This window comes from Lygodium microphyllum, chromosome 20 (assembly GCF_053477565.2).
Source record: "Lygodium microphyllum isolate KBCC chromosome 20, Lygodium_microphyllum_v1.1.10, whole genome shotgun sequence".
Lineage (NCBI taxonomy): Eukaryota > Viridiplantae > Streptophyta > Polypodiopsida > Schizaeales > Lygodiaceae > Lygodium > Lygodium microphyllum.
The window spans coordinates 43709510-43736421 of NC_141154.1; positions in this window are offsets into that span (position 1 = coordinate 43709510).

Here is a 26912-nt window from a genome sequence, read left to right on the forward strand (position 1 = left end):
CGCGTTTATTGACGCGTCTATTTACGCGTCTACAAAATCGCGTCTACAAGCGCGCTTTTGATCAGAGTTACATGCACACTTAGACGCGCCTATAGACGCGCGTATAAATGTGCTACATAAATATATAATCATATTTATAAAAAAGTGGACATATTCATATTGTGCGTCTATACAAGCATGTATTTACGCATCTAAAACCGCGTTTACTCTGAAAGTTTTTGACGAGAATAGACACGCATTTATCCTGCAATTTAGACGCACTGATAGACGTGCAAAACAGAGGTATGAAAAAAAACCAAAGAAAGATTATTTCGAAGATTGGATACTGAAAACAAAACAATGTATGTAGCACAAAAAATTTCATATATATAGATGAAACGTTTTTACATTATGAGTTCTAGTGCTTGTGACGTCATGGTCGCAAGCACTAGCTGAAAGTAATATATATCAAAAATGAAAATTACAAGCCAAGGGGAGGCATGCATGCATGGGGCTCCTCTATATCTCCTCAGAAGAGGCATCATCATCGCTACCACCACCGCTGCCTGTGCCATTGCCGTTGCTGCCACCGCTACTGCTCGTCTCCCCTTCACTATCCTCAACTGCATCAGGGTTTGATTAAGGTATATAAATACCATTACAAACAATAAATTAGAGTTATCTATATTTTTTATGTAAAAAATAAAACATACCTCTTCTGGTGGTGGAATCCTCATGGCGCGATTATATTGCTCCTCTGTGATGAGTCCCTCCTCGTAGAAATGCTGCCAAGTGGACGCCCGGTTATGACCCCGATGGTAGCCTACCTCTCTAGGAGTAGGCATCCTACCAACGATATGATACTACAAAACAATTTGAACATACAACGTATTAAAACACACTACATAATGAAGTGAAACAAATTACAAAATTTAATTTAAAAAAAGAAATCAAATAAAAATTACAAACTCAGCCTTCCATGACTCCCTGCCACCCGATCCATAATGCGACGATCCCATGGTTGCCATCTGGATACATCGCGCCTCTGCATGCTGGCAACTTGTCATTTTCTCCGCTGCTCTCTTCTTGGCCTCTTTCCACTCCTTGCGGTGGCAATTGGGTAGTTGGCCATATCCAGGACGCCCCTGCTCTTGTCTCCGCAATGACTCCTTGCCGCGCATCATAAGGTGAGACCTCTTGTTTGAAGCGCGTCTCTCAGTACCTTTGACCGTCCCCAATCATCTGAGAATCGTGAATTCTCGGGATTAGGGTACCTTTAATGTACTGCCCGTTGCACCTCTTGCCACAAACCATTTTTTTGGTGCTTGAAGGAAATCATGCAATCTTTGTATGTGGCATGCACGACACTCCTCAAGTAGGCTATCACTTCCCTCCCCTCAAAGTCATGCAAGATACCACCAACATCAGTGATAGAATAGTACATTTGTGGAGGCTCACCTCTCTCATTTTTCGGTGAGGGTGATCGAGAGCCACCACCTAGGCAACCCCCACAAAGCCCTCGACCTCCTCATCCTCCCGCACCACTCTCCCTCCTCCCTCGACGTGCACTACCCTCTACCTCACTCGATACACGTGCTTCGATCGATCCATGTACCTCAGCTAATCCCTGTGTAGGCAAAGATGTGATAGGTGTCCCAGACATCACACTGAAAACCTCATCTGCAGTGGGAGGGGCGCGACCAAGATAATTGGTCATCTCCCCCATGAATTGCTCCTTGTTGAATGGGGTGCTGGAGGATCCAGGATTCCACATCTACACAAGAAAAATGATATTACCCTATGCAGATAAAATATATTACATAGAGCGTCTATACCTGCTCTCTGTGCACATCTATACCTGTGTCTCTGTGAGTGTCTGTCAGCGCGTCTCTGTCCTTCTTTGCTTGCTCCAATGGGTGGCGGTGGCTAGGTTGTAAGCTCCTTGTCCTCCTTCTCCCTTCCCTTGGTAAGTTGCTTCAATCTTGTTCTCTTCCTTGCTGTTTGGCACTTGTTCTTTACTCTTTGGCTCTTCTTTCCTCCTGTCCTCTTTTTACTCTTATTTCCTTGCCTCATTGTCTTCATGAAGTGATATATAGGCAGGAGTAGTGATGTCGAGCTCGAACTGCAGAAAACGCGCAAAAAACGTAGGAAAGCACAAGTTTGAAAAGAAAGCCACAACTTTTTTTAAATTTTTCTATACTTACGTGGCGCGTCTGTCAGTGCGTGTACATGCGCAGATAATTTCTATTACACGCGCTTACAGATGCGCAGAAACAATTTAAGAAATCAATGCATGCATTTAGGGAATCAATTGACCTATGTGGTGACATATATAACAAAGCTTGAGGATAAGAGATAACACATTGGCAAGTCAATTGGCACATATATATGTAGTGACTTACTAAACCATCCCACTTACAATTGCATATTATCCCACTTACATATCAATAGGTGGATAAAGCACGAATGGTTTTTAGCTAGAGAAAGATAATGCAATGAAGGTGTACACGAAAGAGATAGAGAAAGGCATATTATCCATCAATCAATCAAAGATATGTGAGCTATAAGTGCACCTTGACATGATTGGAATAGCTTGCATATGCACAAGCCAACTGATTTACATCAATCTACTCATGCTATGAATTGGCATGCATGGCTAGATTAAGTGCACAACATTAAATGAGACATGTGAGTGTATTGATCAGTTCTCTCTCTCTCTATATATATATATATTTTGCAAATGCACAAGTCAACCTTTGATTTATATATACATCCAATCATCATGCCCTATCCAATCACATTTGTATAGGGCATGATTGGATGTATATAGGGCATGAAATCACATATATGTAATTATCTTTGAATGATTGGATGTATATTTGTAATACTCAAAAAGAAGTAAAGTTGGTAATGTATATCATGTCTATGCATGTATATGCCCTATACATGTATATCATGTCGTATATACATGTATATCATGTCCATACGATCCTATACATGTATATCATGTCCTAGCATATGATCCAGCTGTAATTATGTCGTATATACATCCAATCATGCCCTATCCAATCATGTCCTATTCAAAAAAATACTAGCTGTTAAGAGGTTTGGTCATATTCAGGTAACCTCTTGCTTGCATGATATGTTTTAAACTACTCAGAATCTTGGGAAATTTAAAGAAAAGATAGGATTCTTTGCCACCCAAGCCTACCTTGCTTACTCTATTGTTGCCTGAGAGATTGTTGCAGGGGCTTCCCCCAATTATGAGGTCAATCTTTCCCACTGCATCCACAATCTCACCCAACTTATCATCAGTAAGATCTCTAACATCATCCTCCATTTGAAATCGGCCTGTTTGGAAGGGTTTGTTCCACTAGCTGGCTATTATGTTTCTACATTTATCACTGATCTCCACAATAACAACAGCCTTTAAAATTATACCCAATTTGTGCAATGCCACTTCTTTCCCACCAAGGCTCGAGAATAAGGACAGAACTATTAAACCTTGCGTATATAATTCTTTCAGTGGTGAAAGACTGTATGCAATAGTATTGACTTAAAATGAGTTGCCCAATGCATCATACCGATCTGAAAGGGTAGAGCAGCCTCAAGTGTGGTCACGATCATATCCAAGCACCAGCTTAATCTCATGGGATTCAAGTGGGGCAGCTTGGCCTGGGCTGACCCAAACCAAGTTCCATATTTTGCATGACAGGACAATCTCATGTTGAAGATAAGAAGGTATCTTGCTTTCTTTGTGGGAAGAAAATATTTTTCTGATCAATCCACATATAGTGCTAGGGGCACCCCGTGTGTTTATACAATTCAGCTTCTCTCTCGCATCCCATGGGGGCCAATACTTCTTTGTTTTCGGAAGCACCTCAAAGATTGTCATGGGAGCAGGGGGAAGGATCAACCTTCTTCCATCTACTGGAAGGTTATAAACATAACCACCTCAGCCTAAAGCATGCTAAAAAATATCTAGAGTCTGTGAACTCTGGATCTATGCCATTAAAATGCCGTTTGATGGTCTCCCACTCTGAATTGGGAATGTTCTCAACATTTTCAAAATAGAAAAAGGGAGGGCCTTCCATCAAACTATTCAATGGTTTTGGCTTGCCTTTAGAAAAGCCAGGAATTCCAAACCCCATGCCCTTTTTGAACTTGAAGGGTGGGATAGAACCTAGATGTGGACGTGATGTTTTTCCATTCATAGATTGAGTCTCGAGCCATAAAACACTCGAGTCTTCACTGGCACTTTTATCCAAGTCTAGAGTAGGAGTAATACTGATCTTTGTTTTAAGGCCCAAGTAAGTGTACCATAGCTTAAGGGCTCTTTTATCTACCCAGTATATTTTGCTACAGACACCTCGTGAAGGTCCAGCATGTCTAGTTATTTGAACACCTCGTGAGGGTCCAGCATGTCTAGTTTGATCTTTTATCTTTTACGACTAGTGCACATTATTCAATGCACTTTGGTGTGAGGGTAAACATCTTCGAACTCAACGTATAGATGAAAAGAGAAATACCCAAGATTGTGGTGTCCTTGCTCACTTCGAGGATGCCAATGGTACTTTGAGCAATTATTAACTCTATTTTTTTAATTCAATGATTCAATGTGTATTCTTAATTCTATGGTTTTTATCATGCGCACACGTGCATGCTCAAGAATCAATTTCAGGTGGTTAAATAATTATTAAATTTGGTTTTTTAATTATGTGAATTGCAATTTTAGGTGGTTAAATAATTGTGTGTCTGCTGGCGCATTTATATTAGTGTCTATTTGCGCGGATATATAGACGCACAATTCGCGTCTATTTACATGCACATTTACATGCACTTATAGACGCTATGATAGACGCGCCCGATTTTGCGTTTCTAACATGCGCGTCTATGCCTCATTTCTGTTGTAGTGCAAGTGCCATGAGAATCCATGTATTTTTTCTATGTGTGAGCATCAAAAGCCTTCTCTTACATAATGATTCTAGACTCACTGAATGATTTTTCATAATTAATGTTGGATTGGATCAAGGATTATGGCTCTTTGAAAATGTTTAGGTGTGGATGAAGGTAATATATGATTTTTTGTATGAAAACAAATTTGTCTTTTTCCTGTGTTTTTTTTGCAGATGTCGCATCCTAGTTCATCTAGCAATGACCCGGATTTGGATCGCATGAATGATACATTGGCCTTGTTCGGCGGGAGGGTCAATGCATTTTTTGGAGGTTTTCCTAGTAGGGAAGACTTCATGGGAGAGATGACCAGACACCATGGCCGCTCTCCCACAGCAGATGAGGTGTTCAGCGTCATGTCTAGAATGCCTCTGACGTCTTTGCCTGGCACTACTTCCCAGACTCCAATTGCAGGTACTCCACGTGCAGCTACTTTACATGTAGGTACTCCACGTGCAGCACATGTACATGCATCGGCCGAAGTACAAGCGTCAGCCGACGCATGTGCATCTGCAGAAGCACGTGCATCCAGTGAGGCAGAGGGTAGTCGACAAAGAGGGAGGGGGGAGAGTCGAGGGGGAGGACGAGGCTTGTGTGGGGGTTGCCTAGGAGGTGGCGAGTGATCACCCTCACTAGTAGATCATGTAGAGGAGCTTTTACGCCAGTACTATAGAGTTACAGATACTAGTGGCATCTTCCATGATGATGAAGGAAGGGATGTAATGGCATACATGAGGAGCGTCGTGCATGCGACATATAAAGATTGTTTCGTCTACTTCAATAATCAGAAAAGCGGCTTGTGTGGCAGGAGGTCTTGACCGTAGTCCATAAGAGGTACCCAAATCCTGAGGGTCAGCGATTCCCGGATGATTGGGGACGCACAAAAGTGAGGGATTTTCTTCACAACAAAAGATCCCACCTCATGACACGTGCTAGGTACTCACTGCAGAGGCAGGAGGAGGGGCGTGGAGCCTATAGCCAACCACCTATGTGCCACCGCATAGAGTAGAAGAAAGCCAAGAAGAAAGCAGCAGAGAAAGTGAAGAGTCGCCAGCACGCAGAGGCGCGACGGATCCAAATGGAAACCATGGGATCATCGCATTACAAATCGGGCGGCAAAGAGTCGTGGGAGGCAGAGTTTGTAAGTATATTTTGATTTCTAGTTTTTTAAATTTTATATTTCTTTCAATTCTTTATATAAATTGTTCTAATACATTGTGTCTGATAATTGTTTGTATATATCATGATTGTTTTACAGACTACTATCGTTGGTAGGATACCTACTCCTAGAGAGGTAGTGATGCCAGGAGACATATTTCACGGTGGATTCCGTGCCAGGGTGGATTCCGTGAGGTTTTACGATGGATTCCGTAAACTTTGATGACCGGGGCTCATACAAAAAGTGGATTCTTTGTGCGAGAAGTTGATGGGGACGCCTGTCCTTTTCGGGCGTTTCATTAATTTAGTGTGTACATGGGTGATTCCATAGCGGGTGATTCGGCAAAATGCATATTAAATTAATAAACGTTTATGAGTTTAGAGTGCACACTCGTAATAAATTAAGGTTAGGATTGATTTCTAAACAGTTGATTTATTTATGTAGCTGAAGACTGCTAGGTATTCACTTTTGTCGATTCAATTGTATTATTTTACTAACGATTGTGAATGCTTCAGTTGATATGTAGAGATAGCAGTAGTGCCGAAGGAAAGCATTGGAGGATAGCGAGTATTCGATTGATCATTTATATTTTGATGGGTGCATACCTTAGGAATGGCACCTATATTTTGTCGCGCCTTTATTGAGGCGTTGGATATTTATTTATTATTTTCTATGCACATGGGCACACGATTATGTTATTTCTACTTGGACATTGTATTGGGCATGCCAGACTCTTTGGGCACCGCCCACTAGCTTTACTTCTATTTTGTGCTAAAGAAAACTCAAAAGCTAAAAGCTTGCTATTTTGTAATTTGGGCTATTATTTGAGCTTGAAGATGATTAATACATAAAAATACATGCTTTGTGAAGCGCTCACACAAGGCATGGGGGGAGATTGTACCCAATTAGTCTCTTGTTCATGTTGTTCATGCTTTTTACATTGAATTTTGTGCAAAAAGTAGAGTTCTATTGTTCTTGGGGACCTTCCGGTATTCACTACGCGAGCGTACAGCATCCGATCTGCACACTAGTGGTATCAGAGCGAAGCTGAGATCAAGAGCTTCCAATCGCTACCCATCTTATGCGAAGGCAGAGCTCCTGGAATGATCGGGTTCTACGGTCAATCTCGTCGCGAACGGTCGATACAGGTGGATTCCTAGCGGTCAAGAACCTCTATTTCCATCATCAGACTGTGAAGGACCAGCTGGCACAGGCGGAGGACCACTCCTATCTCTTCTTCTTCAAGTCATCAAGAACTAGAGATAAGTCACAATTTTCATATCTTCCAAGCTTTAAAAACTAAAGCTTTATAAGCTTAAAGAAGCTTAATGCTTCTAAATTTCACCTCGGCGCCTCTGAGGATGTCAACGTAAATTTCGCCGCGCTGAAAAACGGCCCCCGCCCTCCCACGATTTTGCCGTTTTTGATTGATTAAGCTCATAAGCTTAATCATCTAAGCTCCAAGTTACTTAAGCTACAGGTCACACAAAAGTTCTCAAGTACTGGAAGTCTGCAAAGTCCAAGTTCTGTAAGTATTCTAAGTCGAAGTTCTGCAAGTTACATAAAGCAACCAAGTTCTGCAAGTCTACAAACTCTGCAAGTCACATAAGTTTGGTACTCTGCAAGTCAGACAAGTCATCTGAAGTCAAAACTGACTTCTGTTCAAAACTCATAGAAGGGCTGTTCCTGCACAGAAACTCTGAACTGCAAAGTTGTTCATTGGAAAGTACTCTACGCATACCCAGGTTTACTGAAGTATTTTCAACATATGAAGAAGGATAAAACACAGATTTTTCAAAGATTGTGAAAGCCACACCCAAAAATATATAAGCCTTGTATTTCCGAACTTGAGCTACGCTCATCCCGCTAACTTGATTTTTAGAGTGAGAGATCTTTTGAGTTTTGCAGGATGACGGAACCACATATGGATGATTTAATGGCTGAAGGCGACCTACCTGAACCTACGATGGAGCAAAAGCTGGACTTAATTATGATGCAATTGGATGAAGAATGACGAGCTAGGAAAACACTGCAAGTTCAATTGGCAAATTTACAAAGATCGACTACCGACAAAGAGGAACCTCAATCTGAAGACCTTATCTGACGTACCATCGATGCAACTCTCGAAGCTCATTCCATTCACAAGGAATCAAAGATAAGTAAAAGAAATTTCAAATTCTGTACTTGCAATGGCACTCGAGAGGGAAAAACTGTTCTTGCATTCATTAGTCAGTTTGATGACTACTTTCATGAGGAAACCTATGCAGAAAAAGATAAAATCAAGTGTGTCACTAATCATTTAGTAGATAGAGCATCTCTTTGGTGGACTGTGGTACGCAAGAGTATAGATTATCCCACTACCTGGGAGAATTTCAAGAAGAAGTTTATGCAGAATTTCCTTCCTCCACAATTTCATGAGAAAGCCATAAAGCAATGGGATCTTCTTCAGCAACGGGATCGTGAGCCTATTTCTCAGTACACAGAGCGTTTTTGGAATGCACTACTCCAGTTACGCATGCTTGAAGACCTGAACCGACACACAAGCGCAAGTATATGTCTGGACTCCTTGGGCATTATTATGGTGAAGTTAATATGTTCAAGCTTGCAACTCTTGAAGACACAATTTCATTAGCTCACGACACTGAAGACAAGCTGCGACGTAGAGACAGACGTCCACAGCAATTCCAAGCCAATGGTAACTATGGATCTAAGCAATTCAACTCAAATTTTAGAAGATTTAATCAAGGTCATTTCTCTTCATCATCTTTCCGTAAGAATTGGGCAAAACCACCTGCTTTACCACCCACTGCCAATCAAAACCCCAAGCCTATTCCACAGCCAAATCCTAATGTCCCTAGACTTCCCGCCATTGCAAACAATGTAACCAAAGCCAAGCCTATAGTCTGCTATAAATGCCACCAACCTGGACATCTAGCAGCAAATTGCCATTCAAAGAAGCCACCTGTCCATTTCACGGTGGATTCTGTGCCACAGTGGATTCCGTGAGGTTTTACGGTGGATTCCGTAAACTTTGATGACCAGGGCTCATACACAAAGTGGATTCTTTGTGCGAGAAGTTGATGGGGACGCCTGTCCTTTTCGGGCATTTCATTAATTTAGTGTGTACATGGGTGATTCCATAGCGGGTGATTCCGCAAAATGCATATTAAATTAATAAACGTTTATGAGTTTAGAGTGCGCACTCGTAATAAATTAAGGTTAGGATTGATTTCTAACCAGTTGATTTATTTATGTAGCTGAAGACTGCTAGGTATTCACTTTTGTCGGTTTATTTGTATTATTTTACTAACGATTGTGAATGCTTCAGTTGATGTGTAGAGATAGCAGCAGTGGCGGACGAAAGCATTGGAGGATAGCGAGTATTCGATTTATCATTTATATTTTGATGGGCGCATACCTTAGCCATGGCGCCTATATTTTGTCGCGCCTATTTATTGAGGCGTTGGATATTTATTTATTATTTTGTATGCGCATGGGTACACGATTATGTTATTTCTACTTGGACATTGTATTGGGCATGCCAGACTCTTTGGGCACCGCCCACTAGCTTTACTTCTATTTTGTGCTAAAGCAAACTCAAAAGCTAAAAGCTTGCTATTTTGTAATTTGGGCTATTATTTGAGCTTGAAGATGATTAATACATAAAAATACATGCTTTGTGGAGCGCTCACACAAGGCATGGGGGGAGATTGCACCCAATTGGTCTCTTGTTCATGTTGTTCATACTTTTTACATTGAATTTTGTGCAAAAAGTAGAGTTCTATTGTTCTTGGGGACCTTCCGGCATTCACTACGCGAGCATACAGTATCCGATCTACGCACCAGGTAGGTTACCATCGAGGCCATAACCGCGCAGCCACATGGCTTCACTTCTATGAGGAGGGTCTCATCACTGAGGACCAATACAACCGAGCTTTGAGGATTCAATAGCCAGAGGAGGTATATTTTTCTTACTTTCCTATTAAAAGTATAGCTAATTATAACTTTTTCTCCACCATGTCTACGTAAGAAACCTTGATCTTTTGTGTGTGTAGGCGAACCCGGATGTGGAGCATAGCGAGAAGGGAGATAGCGATGCTAGTAGCCATGGTGGTGCTAGCGAAGATGTTTCTTCTTTAGATTCGTAGAGGAGCACCATACCTCCTCTATAGCCTTGTTTTCTTGTATATGTATTATCCATCTTTGAGCCTACTGCTTGCGGCCACGCTTTAGGTCGCAAGCACTTAAACTCCCCATGTAAATGCTTTTGATCTATAATGAATACATGGACTTTTATTTTCAATTCTCGTGCTTTTAGATCCATTGTCTTTTTCCCAAATGCACAATCTAATGTATGAGAGGGGGAAAAAAAAAAACAGAAAGCATCTCTATTTTTTTTTTCTAGTTCTGTTTTGCGTGTCTATCCGCACGTCTAAATTGCAAAAAACGCGCGTTTATAAGCGCGTCTACAATGTAGAGTACATGCGCTCATACACGCGCCAAATAATTCAAGCTTAAAAAATAAATTAAACATCTTTTTAAAAAAATGAGATTTTCTTTTTCCATTCGTGTCTATGGGTGCTTGTAAAAACGCATCTACAGGCATGTCTATATGCCCGTCTAATTGTCCCAGATAGACGCGCTGGTAGACGCACAGAATAAATTAAATAAATAACAATTTTGATTTTTTATGCACTTGTATTCACGCATGTATATGTGCGTCTATTGCACGTCTATATTTGCGTATAAATTCGTTTATACATGCGATTATTGACGCGCCCGTCAGATTTTCTTTATATTCAAAAATCGCATCTAAAAGTGCGTCTATGAGGCCTTTTGTTGTAGTGCATCAAGGCTGTTCGGGATTTGGATAGAAGATTACATGTTGAATATTACATATTTGAGTGAATCAACTTTTTTTATTTTTTCATGTCCTCAAAAAAAATTAAAAAATAGGTCATGCACATGCTTACAATGACCTAGCAACATGACATACGTGTCGCGCAAATCTTTCCATCTTTTCTTCGAATCTATTTCCAAATATCCGGATAGACCTTGTGGTGAACAAATGCCCCAACCCCTTCCAACACCACTTTAAACCACTGCATGTCAAATATGATCATGGAAAAACTACCATAATCCACTAAGATAACACTTTACAAGTTTTCAAAATACTGTATCTTATCTATATAATATTCGGATCTGTAGCCTCCCATCGGTTATCTTGCTCGACCTAAGCCATGGCACCATGATCCATTGTTGTGGAGTGTATTTTGTTGATACACTCAACACAAAAATTGCACTCGCTTGACCTTGTTGCATTGTAGATTTTTTACTGTATACTGAAACGGCTAGATTAGTTGTTGCATATGAGATCTAGTTTCGACATCAAATAAAGCATGCAGCTATCTTTAGACTACATCCCCTTGAGAATTCCCACTCCTCTGTAGAGACCTCTATCCCTTCACAAGAAGTTGCTATCAAAGCTCCATGTAACGACCACATAGACATAAACTATGGCATCTCCTCCATGCCCTTAGGATATCAAATTGGTCGATGGCGTGTACTGCATTGAAATAATGATTGCACTTCTTCTCGGTTTTTTTTTGCCTGGTCGTACCTAGCAAGCCACTTCTCCATGGATGCACGATGCAACATATGAAAACAATTCACTTTTTCCTCCATATTAGTATCTATTCTTTTTTCTACTACATTTCCAACTACCACATCTCTGGTCAGCCTATCATCGTCCTTTAGTGACCATAGCATACTATTGTCTGAATCCACCATCAGTAGCCACTCTAAAATATGCACTAATGCCTTCGACACTAGCCAACCTTACCTTCAGACCGAGCTTCTTGTCACACAAAGCCTTTCAAGGTTTTTATGAAGCACTCAAGAAAACAATCCATTACTCCTGGCCTTGTTGATTCAATAGAGGATATATTGATCTCCTTCTATGAGATCCATTACACTAAATTCGACCACTTGTAAATTGCATCACGTTTTTCTAGAGTGAGGCACCAAGGGATCACGATCCATAGTAAAAATTGTCATAAATGGAAAAGTATTATAAACATCGAGTAGACACTAAATAACGAAATATTGAGGCTACTTGCAACCAACATCAAGAAAGCTGACATATCTCATGCTAATCATGGGATTTCAACCCTGATAGAGCTAGTCATCTTTAGAGATAGCAAAACTAAGGGAATGCATCATACTCCTCAGGGTGTGAATAGACCTGATAATTTGGTTCCCAATATGCTATTCTTTAGTCGACAAGATCCAAGGAGTGGGAGGTAGTTGCAAGTGACCATCGATGCTCAATTGTACGCTACTCTTTAGTCAACAAGATCCAAGGAGTGGGAGGGAGTTGCAAGCGACCATCGATGCTCAATTGTGGCCAAAGTGCCTCCATCTTGCCTTTCTCATTCAAATCCATTCGTGCCCTTATAGTTTCTCTCTTTTTTGTGATGTGGTTCCATAGTTAAGCTACTCACATTCTTAAAAATATGCATGGGATCCAAAAAATGGTTTATCAATAAGTGGGTCCAATAGCGCAACTGGTAAAAAATCAAGAGTCATGGCATCCCACTTGGATCTGACTCCTTGTGGACCATTTTCAACTCATATCTTAGGCATTCATTCTTGCTAAAGGTCGTGCAAGAAAACCTTCTCTCAGCTCATGACCCTCCAACAAGAAAGCGACGTGTCCTTGATATACCATCTTCTTCATGGTCCATGACCTTGGAGAGTCTAACAATGGCCCATAGAATGGATGTGCATGATAACCTCAAATAACCAGATATGTTTCAACACCCCTATCTAGTCAACACAAACTTGAACGAGCTATGTTAGATATGAAAATCTTGAACAATCTCACTTATCTGAGCACTCCCTGAATCTTGGAAAGTGATGCATGGTCCACATGAGAATGGCTCATATATTATTAGACCTTGATCATCATGCTTACTTATGTCTTCCACAATAGTGAGCCCATACTCCCATAAAATCTTGAGCTCATTAAGTAATGGACGTAGGTAGATGTCCATATCCTTGACTTTGTAGCACCCACAAACAAGCAAGTTAAGGATCAGGTATCCTTTCTTCATAGAAAGCCATGGTGGGATATTGTAGTTAACAAGAACTACATGCTACACACTATAATGAGTTGAGCAGAGACCAAATGGATTCATGCCATCCATAGAAAATTGAATCGAAGATTCATTGGCTCTCATTCAAAGCCTGAAAAGGTGAAGTTAATGTGGCTCCATGTGCGTGAATCTACTTATATCCTTGGACTCCATCTATGGATCTATTCTGTGCATGCCACATTATCAAGCTCTCTATTTTTGATATAGGAAACATGTGACGTAGACATGGTATACGTGAAAAGTGTATGAGAACCTTTTGAGAGATGGTTTTCCCTTGCAAGTTCTATCGATACCTATGAGCACTAAACTTTGGACATATCTCCATAGTCCTATAGTCTCCTCGAAATAGCACACAATTGTTGACAATGCATGGATGTTGTTGTAGTCCATGCTAAGCTTTTGTAATACCAATTGTGCATCATCATGGGACTCAGGCATCATGCTTCTAGGTTGTAATATATGATACTTTAGGACTTGGAAAATTTATAAGACATCTTGAAGAGCACAATAAGTGTATTATTTTATAATAGAGTCAAGAAAATAAACGGAGCATAAAATGTACTTGAACAAGTGGGTCACATCGCATTTCTCAACTTGTACTTTGCCTACACACTTAGGAGCGCAAGCACGGTTTTGAGGTTGTAACGTGTCCACTAGTATCATCCGGGACACGTCTTAGCAGCCCATCGGAAAGGATGTCCAGAAAGCTCCGCCCTGCACTCCCATGGAATGTTACGGGATTTGCGATCTAGGGCTTCGTGCGTCTACCACGTAGAGGAAGAATTCTGGCTGTTCCCACTTAGGATCGATCAAAATTAGGGTTTTCTTGATTGGTCATTACCTAACAGCAACTAGCAACGGACCTAAGCGAACTACTTTACGCAGAAATGCCAGGTCCGAAGCGGATTCACGCTGCACTTGGTTCAAGGAGAATGGGAAACGAGAGGGATGCAAAGCTCAACCTCTCTGCCATAAGGTATAGTCCCATTCCGTTCCCCTAAAACAACGTAAATTGGGTAAGACATAACTCTAGGTCATCGATTTCGTTATTCGTGTCCTTTGAGGATCATTTCGCTGTTCTTCGAGATTTAAGAAAAGTTCCCGGCCAACCGGGACCACCCAACTGTAGGACGGACCCATGGCCCATCCTCTGCACTTTCCTCGGTTTGTTCTAGTTATGTAATTATCTAACACATTAATTTGGACATGTAACAACTAGCTTCTTTAATTAAACCGTTAAGCACTGGTTCCTTCACGTAATCTTATCACGTGACATAGAAAAACAATATCAAACAAGTTCTTTATTAACATATCATCATATTTATCTTTGAAATACAAGGAGTTCTGCCTGTAGGCTTGTCCATAATCCACCCGAAGGCTATCCAGCAATCCACAGGGACCACTAATCCAAGCTTCTGCCCGTAGACTAGTATGCGGGCCTCGAGATCTAATACCGAGTCATGTTAGCCTCTTTTGCAGGACCCGGAAGGCGAGGGATTTACGCGGCCAAAGCCCCCCTGGAACCCAAGCGTCCTCCTGCTCCAAGTAGAGCTCAACAGAGAGACCTCTCGCGGTGGGTTCGGTCCACGTTCCCGGCACGGTCAACAACCCCCTTGGTTAGGGTGAGGCAGGCAGTCGGGGGTAACTAAAGTTGCCTCTCCTTTCAGGCCTTCAACCTGAAGTATAGGTATTCATTTAATTTGTAATTCATAAATCAAACAGTGCTCTAAAATCTCTAGTAAGCACAAACATTTCCATTAATCGATCTTGTTGTTGGCAAACTGCTAAGGAATGATTCTTTCCTTTCGAATGCATCAGCATTCATTCCAGGGTGTCTTGCATCTTGGCAAGATCCCTTATATTCTGGGTTAGGGCGTATCCTATTAACCCAACTTGGTCAACCCTAAAGTTCATTGGATACTTTAGTTTCTGGTTTTTAACCTTCCTTACTTAGAAGGATATCAAAGAATACATCCCTTTGCAAGATAACTTGCGTAAGGATCTGCCATCCTTGTTGAGGGTATTTAACCTTTATTCTTGTGAATCAATTACAAGACCATATGACTTTGTACTTGCTGTGCAAGTCCTGCATCCTAATATGCGATGAAACAATCCGTTTCAATTTCTTTAAACTGACGTTTGTTAGACCTAGGGTCTCCTTATATTATTTTCATTTAAGAACCTCAGGGACAAACCCTAGTTCTTTTATGTTTACGATTTAATTGACCCTACAATCAGGGAAGGTGGGCAAGTATTTAAGCTATAAACGTTTCTTGGATTTAAATCATTCCCAATGCATATTTCGCAGCATAGGTATTTCTAAGTTTATATTAATTTGGTTAACTTTTAGAAGGTAATATCGAGATCACCTCGGCACAATTTGTTATCTATGTGACAATTGATTTTTCAGTCCTAAAATTTATTGCTTTGAGGTTAGGAAAATTCAATTAACTTCCTTTTTCCTTGCGAACAAAACTCATGCCAAATAAACAATCTTTTCCTTGCTAAGATATGCAGTTAGCAATGATAACTTCGTAGAGTTTAAGCAACGTAAAAAACCTTTCATGAATTTCACCTTCTATGAAGATTCATTGCAAAAAAAAAGAATAGGGGTTAATGGTGCAAGATACAGTTTTTATACCTTCAAGATTTAACCGAAATATACTATCATAGTGGATAGATAATCTTGCACGTAATTCATTTCAATGCATGATGCTATTTGAAGGAAAACTATGTTTTATACATTATCCATTTTGCATGTTCAATTAAACTAAATTCCTTCTTCATAAATAACTAGGACAAAATATATATTGTCCCTAACAATTCATCTTGCATGATTGAATTAAAACCGATATAAAATTTAAGAAGAAAAAACCTGGTTTTGGGGTGAAATATCCACATGGATACCGGGAGATGACCCTCCCACAGCTACTCCTTGGACTTTCTTAGGCGGCATCGTAGTTTGTAATCCCTCGAACGTGAAAATAGCTTTACACTCCTTTCCGGAATTCACCGTCACTTCAATATTCCCCTTCTTTCTTTCGAGTCAAGGAATCGTTAAGGGATTGACCACGAGAAAGGGGTAACAAGACCTTTAAGGTCTTAGCTTCTTCGGAGAGGGAAAGGTTTATAAAGCCTAAGAGAAAAAGGGTCTATAGGGTATAATCACAGTGAAAAAGGTTATGTGGGAGTGTGGCTTCACAAACATATATGAAGGCCCTTGGGAGATCTTTGGGCATGGGAGTGAAAGGACTTAGGGGTTTTTCAAACCCAAGGGGAAAATTTGAAAGATAACACAAGGGTTTATAGCACGAGGAAAAAGGCATGTAAGGAAAAAGGGGACACAGGGTTTAGAAAGGGGCTTAGGGGGTGTGTTAAGAAAAAAGGAATATGAGGGGGGTAAAACACGGGGTTTCAACACAAGAAGGGACTTATAGATTTAGGCACGGGGGGAGGATTTGTGGGTTATGAGGCCAAGGGGTGTGGGGGTTCAATGGCCCCATGGGAAGGGGTTAAGGCCTTAAGACCGGGCCGGGGTGGAAGGATTTCCAAGAGGGTAAAACCGGGAGGGGGTGAAAGGGTAAGGGAAGGGTATAGGAAGGGGGGCTTGAGGAGCCCCCCCTTAGAAGCTTCAAGAAGCTTCTTGAAGCTTCTTGTGGAATCATAGGAGCCACGTGGGGGGGAAATTTGACGCGACGACAGGGGGGTAGTCTGCAGGCGGCGGTGATGGCGCATGTGGGGAGAGAGGATAGAGGCGGCAGGCGGCAGGCGGCAGCAGCGGTAGCTCAGCAGCACCAGGCGGCATTCTCCTTGTCTTCGTCCTCCCTCCTACAGCTCGATAGCAGCACCAGCAGCGCCAAAGCTTCATCCTCTCCTCCCTTGTAGCCTCCCTTCAACCTGCCGCCCACCCTCGATTTTATAGGGGAGGGGAGGGAATCCTCCCCCCCTCGACGTGTCCATCTACATGCCCTGTGGAGTCGAGCAAGCTCCAGCGAGGAGCTTGCTGGCTTCTCTATCCCCCCTTCTACCCTTCTAGCATGATGCGCCGCTGCACGAGAAGGAGAAATTCAAAATATATATTTGATATATTATAGAGGTGAGATACTCGACACCAATTATATAATGGTATAGACACTTTTTCTTTGAATGGATCAGATGACTCGGTATCCATGGGCATTAATGCACTGATCACTAACTCCATCTCATGTTCCAATATTGGAGGAAGGTCCGAAAGGCCCATTGTCTCCTCTTGTATTGAGGGTGTCGTCTATGGCATGCCCTCTAATTGGTCTATTGGCTCAAGCACTCCATCCATCCCATGCCCACCATGAACTCTTCTAATGGGCTGCAGTAGGTGCATTCCTTAGGATGAAGCATCACCTCTCTATATAAATTTCATGGACACGTCTAATATTTTTGTATATGATATTCAATTAGTGTACAAATATAAAGCATGATTGATACATGGTTTTGTTACCATTCAATCAAAGTATGAGATCGTCTAGTCCATGATCTCTGATTGAAACTCGCCAAATCATTGTACATGTTCTATGGACAAGAAACACTTTTGTCTGATTGCGAACTTGCATTGAGTGCAAGGATATGGGACATGTTTATTAAGATATGCCTTCTCGCAAACTTGGATATCACGACCATCATCATTTTCCATTTGTTCTATGTTATGATAAACAATAGGTTTTGGTTCCCCTTATTGGTGATCTTCCTCCATTTTAATCTCTACTCCTCTTTCTCTCCCTTTCCCTTTATTTGTTTCCCTCTCTCCATCTCTCTGTCCGTTTGGCTCCTTTCATCTTTTTTTCTCTCCCCACCCCCTATTTCTCTCTCTCTCTCTCTTTTTATTTTTCTCTCTTCATTCTTCTTTGTTTCTCTCTCCCCTCTGTCTCTCAATGTTTATTTCTCTCTCCCATCTTCCTTCCCACTCTCACTTCTTCTCTCTTTTTCTTTCCCTCCCTTCTCTCTATTTCTTTATCTCTTTTCCTCTCCACTCTCACTCAATGCATCTTGTCACAATTAAAAGAAAAGATAGAGAATAAAAAACTTATAAAACAAGGACATTGAAAGACCCTCTCTCCCCACCTCTCTTTGTATCTCCCTTTATTTTACTATCATTTAATTCTCTCAGTCTTTTTATTTTTCTCTCTCCCTCTCTATTTATTGTTCTCTTTATCCCTTCTTTTCTCCCTAGCTATGTCCCTTTTTCTCCCCCCTCCCTCTGTCTCTTTTTCATTCACTCTCCTTCCTCTCCTGAACCCACCCTTTTCTTCCACGTCTTCCTTCACTCTCCATTTCTCTTTCTCTCCCCCCTCTCTCTCTTTCTCTCTTTCTCTTTCTCTTTGTTGCCTCTCTCTTTGTTTCTCTCCCCCCTCATTGTTTCTCTCACTCATTCTCCTCTCTTCCTCCCTTCATATCTCTTACTCTGTCTTCTTGTTATCCTTCCCCCCTTCTCTCTTTCTCTCTCTTTGTTAACTTTCCTCTTTTTTTGTCTCTCATTCTCTCTTCCTCTTTCTTCCTTCTTCTCCCTCCCTTCTTTCGTCTCTTTCTCTCTCGCTTTAAATGCATCTCATTACAAAGAAAAACAAAAAAAAGAAAGGAAGAAAACAAAAAAATAAAGATAAAAGAGGCAATGTACCTACCATAAAGGCTCGAGGATGAATCCTTTTCCACCTCCTCTTTGTGATGTCCCTTCTTTCTCCCTTATGCACTTCTCCCTTTGTTTCGCATAATGGTAGCGGCGGTGAGGAGCTCCCCTTTTCTCTCTTTCCCTCTTCCTCTCCCTCTCTCTCCTAAGGTAACAAACTCTCACACTATCTCAAAAATGTTTGCGGAAAATGCCACGCTCCATTTTTTGCCCCTTTTTTTCTCGGACCCACGTCGCTATCTACATCACAAAGTGTTTCTACCAACATCGCAATTAGCGTCACTATCAACATTGTAGTTTGTGTCACTAAGAGATGCTATCTATGGCACTATTAGTTTCACTTATCGGTTTAGCGATGCTATTTACGACATAAATAGTAATACAAATAGCGACGCCGCTATTTTGCATCACAAACGGGTGTTTCTAAGGACCTAATTTCTAATCGGACTATCAAGAGGAGAAACAACTGCAGGAACCAAGCCCCGTTATGTAACCACAAGTGCAAATAAAAGAGAAAGGGGAGGAAGAAATGCCACCTAAGATGATGGTGCAGGCAAGGCGCAAGTGTAGGGGAGCAGGTGGAATATACCCGCAAAAATTTTCAAGTTAGGATACTAGAAGTTCTTCGAATGGCCATCCCTTAAGGTGAGGAGTGTGATCCTGTCAATTGGGGCTAGAAACTTAGGGTGTGGGTGTAATGGGATAATTGCAACCCCTTTGAGTTCTCTTTCACCCTCCCTCACTCATTGGATAGAGTGCTATCTCGTAGGGTGGTGGAGGATGGCATCAAGTTGTGCAAAGTAAAAGATCTTTGTCATGAGAGAATTATGACATAAAGATTTCTCTCCACTTGCACGTCAACTCACACATGATGAATCAACATAAATCTCAGCCTTGATTGGTGGATGGTTAAATCACCTTGTACAAGCCACCAAAAGAATGATGAATATTACTAGTTGTAACAGGTGAAAGTTGTGTCAAACTTCCTTTTCTATTAAAAAGAGATCCCAAACCCAATTCCATTTGGGTGTCATTGACACTATTCAAGAAAGAGAACTTTGGCCTTCCATGTCCTACCTTCTGAGAATATTGATGTGCGTAGCATTCGTGAAAGTTGGAGAGAACGTAGAGTGATTCTATGGAAAGAAGGCAACACAATGTGTGTTGGGACATGGCTTATATTATTGGCTTTTCCATATGATGTGATAAGCTTTGAATTACTGGGAGAATAGGATGCTCGTGTGGTGGTAGATAAATCCCTTGATCAAATCATAGGAATGTATATAGGTGACAACCTCTATTGTGTTACTTTGGAAAGATGGCTTAAACAGGTCACCTTTGATGATGGAATACCACTGCTATAATAATAATCATACATGCAATTTATCTCGACAAATGCTTGTACCGAAAACATGGAAGATACCAATGGATATTCTATTCTATTAAAAAATCAAAATTTTAAAAAAATATCATATTGTATGGTGAATAAAAAGCCTCAAATTATTTTCCCCATAGGTGCGAACTTGAGAATGTCTATGGGCTCCATTTCACACGTTTCCACAATTAATTGTTGCCTATGAAAAGTGTTGTTAGTTTGCTGATAGAGAAAAAATGCAACAATTATGTAAATAATTTTAGGGATTGTAATTTGAAGATTGCACAAACTAAGTTTATGACAAGTTTGAATCATCATGAAGGATTGATCACTTGGGAGCAAGGAAATACGAGTTCATCTTCAATGGACAAGTGTCATGTGGAAGGGCATGGTATGAGATTCATTGAATCCCAAATACATCTTCTACAGGTACAAAACACAATTTGAGCATGTACAGGCCACCAAAAGAATGTAGAATATTACTAGTTCTAACAAGTGAAAGTTGTGTCAAACTTTATTTTCTATCCAAAACAAATTCAAATTCCAATTCCATTTGGGTAGCATTCACACTATTCAAGCAAGAGAGCTTTGGCCTTCCATGTCCTGCCTTTTGAGGATATTGATGTGCTTAGCATTCATGAAATTTAGAGAGAACGTAGGGTGCTGATATGGATAGAAGGCAACACGATGTGTGTTTGGACAAGGCTTATATTATTGGCTTTTCCATATGATGTGATAAAATTCGAATTACTAGGAGAATAGGATATTGGTGTGGTGGTAGATAAATCCCTTCAAACCAAAAGAACATATATAGGTGACAGCCTCCATTGTGTTACTTTGAAAAGATGGCCTATCAAACAGGTCACCTTTGATGATGGAATACCGTTGCTACAACAATCATCATACATTCAATTGATCTCTACAAATGCTTGTGCAAAAAAAAATGGAAGATACCAATGAAGATTCAATTTTTGCAAAAAAATCAATTTTTGTTCATAAAATATCATATTGTATGGTCAATAGAAAGCCTCAAATTATTGTCCCTAAAGGTGCAAACTTGAGGACTTTTATGGACTCAATTTCACAAGTTTCCACAATTGATTTCTACTGAGAAAAGTGTTGTCAGTTTGCTAATTGAGAATGAATGCAACAATTACATAAATACTTTTGGGGATTGCAATTTGAAGATTGCACAAACTATGTTTATGACATGTTTGAATCATCATGCAAGATTGATAATGTGGGAACAAGAAAATATACATTCATCTTCAATGGACAAGTGGCATGTGGAAGGGCATGGTATGAGATTCATTGAATCCCAAAGACATCTTTTTATAGGTACAAAAAAAAATTTGAGCATGGCCTGAGGAGGAAAATGCATAGAATTATGGGTGTATTAAGAGCAACTTGGGATTACACATAGATGGGAAGAGCCATCCTTAGAGACTTTGTTAAGAAGAATTTAGAGCAAATGCCACATAAGAGTAGAACAATGCAAGATCGATCAAGGAAGACACAAGTGGTCATCCCATAAGTTTACAAGGAGGTGGATATATGGGAAAAAATAAATGCAACATTGAATGGTATTAGATGTAAGAAAATGTCATTGTCCATCTTGAATAATGTTTGGAGAACACAGAGTTCAAGCATGTAAGCTTAGCAAAGATAAGTGAATTCTCCAAATGTAGTATTTGCTTAAAGATCAAAGACCAACTTGAAACAACAAAGTGTCTTCAAGAGCAAAATATGATTGTAAAAAAGTGTTAATGTCACATGCTACAACAACAAATTTGTAGGAACATATACTATAATTGGCGCTTGGTCTTAGCATTATATCTAGAGAAAAACATACGCATCATACATGATAAGATGGAGTAGCAAAACACAGTTATCCCTAGGTTTAGGCTTTGATCAAAAGAAAATGAAATATCTACTCAACTACCAATTTCTTTAATGGGCATGATTACACATGGGCATGGAGAAGGCAGATATGGATATTTCTCACTTGATCTCACTACAAGGATATGGAGGTATATCGATGGTGCTTTTTGATGCAAAATAGCGACGTCGCTATTTGTGTCTCTATTAGATTCACAAATGCGACGCTAATAGCAACGGTGCTCAAATGAAAAAAATGCGGGCTGATACCCGAGTGCGTTATTTTGCACGAATACACAAAACAGAGAGCGAAAGGGAGAGCGAACTCCAGCTTGCATTTGAGAGGGAGAGGGAACTCCATCTTGCATTTGAGAGAAAGAGGGAGAAGGAAAGCTTCTCACCACCACCGTTGTCATTCGCGAAGAAGAGGAGGAACTGTACGGAGGGCAAAGAGATGCCAATTTCTTTAATGGGTATGATTACACATGGGCATGGAGAAGGCAGATATGGATATTTATGACTTGATCTCACTACAAGGATATGGAGGTATAGCGATGGTGCTTTCTGACGCAAAATAGCGGCGTCGCTATTAGTATCGCAAATGCAACGCTAATAGCAACGGTGCTCAGATGAAAAAACATGGACTAAAACCCGAGTGCATTATTTTGCACGAGTACACGAAACAGAGAGCGAAAGGGAGAGCGAGCTCCATCTTGCATTTGAGAGGGAGAGAACATCGTATTAGAGAATTTGGGAATCTCCCAAGTCCCACTTTCAAATAAGGGGCAAAGATTTAGCCATGCGGCTAAATCTTAACCCATCCTTCAAAGTGGAACTTGAAAAGACAACCTATATAGTAATTAGGGCAGACTCCACTTTCAAGTAACGGGACAAGATTTAATCTTGTGACCAAATATCAACTATATTGGAAATTCCCAAACTATATGAGAATTCCCAAATTCCCTAATATAGTGTTAGAGGGAGAGAAAGAGAGAAAGAGGGAGAAGGAAATCTTCTCACCGCCATCGTCGTCGTTCGCGAAGAAGAGAAGGAAGTGTACAGAGGGCAAAGAGGAGCCGCCGTGGTGAAGAAGAGCCACCAAATCCATCCTCGAGCCTTTACGGTGAGTGCATTGTTCCTTCTTGCTTTGTTTTTGTGTTTTCTTTTTCTCTTTTACTTGTTTTTGTTAAAGTTCATGTGTATTGAGAGAGGGAGAGGAAATGAGAAAGGGAGAGAAAGAGAGAAAAGGAAAGAAGGAACGAGAGAGAAAGGGAGAAAACATTAAACATAATAGGGAAAGAGAGAAAGAGAGGGAGAGGGAGAGGGACGGAGAGGAAATGAGAGGGAAAAAACATTAAACATAATAGGGAAAGAGAGAAAGAGAGGGAGAGGGAAAGGGAGGGAGAGGAAATGAGAGAAAAGGAAAGAAGGAACGAGAGACAGAGGAAAAAAACATTAAACATAATAGGGAAAGAGAGAAAGAGAGGGAGAGGGAGAGAGAAGGAGAGGAAATGAGAGAGGGAGAGGAAGAGAGAAAAGGAAAGAAGGAACGAGAGAGAGAGGGAGAAAACATTCAACATAATAGGAAAAGAGAGAAAGAGAGAGGAAAGGAAAAGGGAGGGAGAGAGAGAAGGAGGGAGAGATTGTTGTTATTGTTTTTGTTGTTTTGTTTATTCTTTTCTTTTTTTATTGTTTGTTATTGTTATGGTAGTCATAGTAGTGGTAGCGGTAGCGGTAGCGGTAGTGGTAGTTGTTGTTTAATTTCTTATTTTCTTGTTTGTTGTTGTTGTGGTTGTCATAGTAGCAGTGGTAGTGGTAGTGATAGTAGTAGTTTTTTAATTTCTTCTCTTCTAGTTTTTTGTTGTTGTGATAGTCATAGTCGTCGTAGTTGTGATTGTAGTAGTACTACTAGTAGTAGTAATAGTAGTTTTCTTGTTTGTTGTTGTTGTAGTAGTAGTAGTTTTTTTCTGTTCTTATTTATTGTTGTTTTGTTTTCTTGTTTGTTGTTGTTGTTGTTGTTGTTGTAGTAGTAGTAGTAGTTTTTTCTTATTTTCTTGTTTGTTGTTATTGTAGTAGTAGTAGCAATTTTTTCTTCTTTTCTTGTTTATTATTGTAGTAGTAGTAGTAGTTGTTGTTGTTGTTTTTTCTTCTTTATTATCTATTATAGTGGTAGTGGTAGTGGTAGTGGTAGTGGTAGTGGTAGTGGTAGTGGTAGTGGTAGTGGTAGTGGTAGTGGTAGTGGTAGTGGTGGTCGTAGACATAGTCTTAGTCGTCGTAGTGATGGTTGTAGTAGTAGTAGTGGTTTTCTTGTTTATTGTTGTTGTTGTTGTTGTTGTAGTAGTAGTAGTAGTAATAGTTTTTTTTGTTTTCTTGTTTATTGTTGTCTAGTTTTCTTATTTGTTGTTGTTGTTGTAATAGTGGTAGTAGTAGTAGTTTTTTCTTCTTTTCTTGTTTGTTGTTGTTGTTGTTGTTGTTGTAGCAGTAGCAGTAGCAGTAGCAGTAGCAGTAGCAGTAGCAGTAGCAGTAGCAGTAGCAGTAGCAGTAGCAGTAGCAGTAGCAGTAGCAGTAGCAGCAGTAGCAGTAGCAGTAGCAGTAGCAGTAGCAGTAGCAGTAGCAGTAGCAGTAGCAGTAGCAGCAGTAGCAGCAGCAGCAGTAGTAGTAGTAGTAGTAGAGTAGTAGTAGTAGAGAGATATATATTTTTTTTGTTAAAGGAAATGAGAGAGGGGGAGAAAGAGAAAAAGAAAGAAGAAACGAGAGAGAGGGAATAAACATACATAATAATAAAGAAAGAGAAAAAGAGAAAGAGATGGAAGGAGAGGAGATAATGAATGGATAAAAAACAAAGAGAGAGTGGTGGCGAGGTCCCGTGCAATACCACGAGATGGGAAACACTCCGACATATGTTAATTTGTGGGTGGGTGGGTCGAGACTTTACATACGTTAATTTTTGCTGAGTTACAATAGAAGAAATCCCTTCTCAAACAATTTAAAAAAGAAAAAAAGAATGATAACAAAAACAAATTGTTTGTCGTAACATAGACAAAATGGAAAACAAGGTCGTGATGTTCAAGATCGTGAGGTATATCTTAATCAGTGTGTCCCATGTCCTTTCTCTCAATGGAAGCTAGCAATTAGACGAAAATGTCAATTGTCTATAGAACACTACAACACTTTGGCAAGTTTCAATTTGAGATCATTGATCAAGTGATCTTGGATTTTGAGCAAATAGTAAGAAAAGTTAATATCAATCATGCATTGTACTCTCAAGCTAATTTGATACCATATACAAAAAGATTGGGTGTGGCTGGAAAATTTTCTATCCAGGGTGGTGACGTCTCCTCCCAAGGAGAAGTGCACCCTTTGCAGCCAATTAAAAGAGTTCATAGGCATGCGATGGATGGAGTGCTTGAGCCAATCCACCACTTGGAAGGTACTACCCAATCTATACCATTAATACGAGAGGAGATAGACAGCCTTAGAGACTTACCTACAATCTTGGAGTCTGAGACGGAGGCAATGATTGATGCATTGATTCCCATGGATGTCGAAACTTCTGATCCGCTTAGAGAGGAAGCATCCATACCATTATATGATGGGTGCCAAGTATCTCGCCTGAAGACACTACTTGCACTCCTAAGTGTGCAAGCAAAATACTGATGGAGCGATGTGAGTGTGACCGAGTTGGTCAGGTACCTTGTACATACACTTCGTTTATTTCTTTTAGGCACTATCATTAAAAATATTTGTGCTTTTTCAAGGTGTTTTATGATTTTTTTCAAGTTACTGAAGTATCATATATTACCACTTGCAAATACCATCCCTGAGTCTTATGATGATGCACGACATGTTTTACGAAAGCTTGGCATGGACTACAACAACATCCATGCATGTATCAATGATTGCATACTGTTGCGAGGAGAATACGAGACTATGGAGACATGTCTAAAGTGTGATTCTCACGGGTATCGATAGGACTTGCAAGGGCAAACCATCCCTCAAAAAGTTCTTAGAAAGTTTTCGCTTATCCCCTGGATAAACCACATGTTCTGTATGTCCCACATGGCGAGCTTGACAACATGGCATGTGCAGAATAGGTCCACAGATGGAGTTCAACGAATATCAGTGGATTCACGTGCATGGAGCCACATTGACTCTACCTTCCCAGGCTTTGCGGAAGAGCCAAGGAATCTTTGGCTCGGTCTTGCAATGGATAGCATGAACCCATGCCGTCTACGCTCAACTTCTTAGAATGTGTGTGGCCTATAGTCCTTGTCAACTACAATATCCCTCCATGGCTTTCTATGAAGAAATGACATCTCATCCTTAGCTTACTCGTTCTCGGCTGCTACAAAGTAAAAAATATGGATGTGTATCTTCGTCCATTAGTCGATGAGCTTAAGATTTTGTGGGAGGAGGGGATCACTGTGCAAGATATGAGCAAGTGCGATGGTCAACGGTCCGCTAATAATCAAGCCATTCTCATGTGGATAATGCATGACTTTCCGGGATTCAGAGAGTGTTCAGGTAAGGAGGCTTCTATTCTCATTGATTATATCTATCATAGCTCGTTCAAGTTTGTATTCACTGGATAGAGGTGTTGGGACGGGTGTGGTTACCTTAGGTTATCATGCATATCCATTGTGTGGCCACAGTTGAACCATGAAGAAGATGGTATATCAAGGACACGCCGCTTCTTTCTTGCCAGAGGGTCATGAACTCAGGGAAGGTTTTCTTGGATGACCTCCAACATGT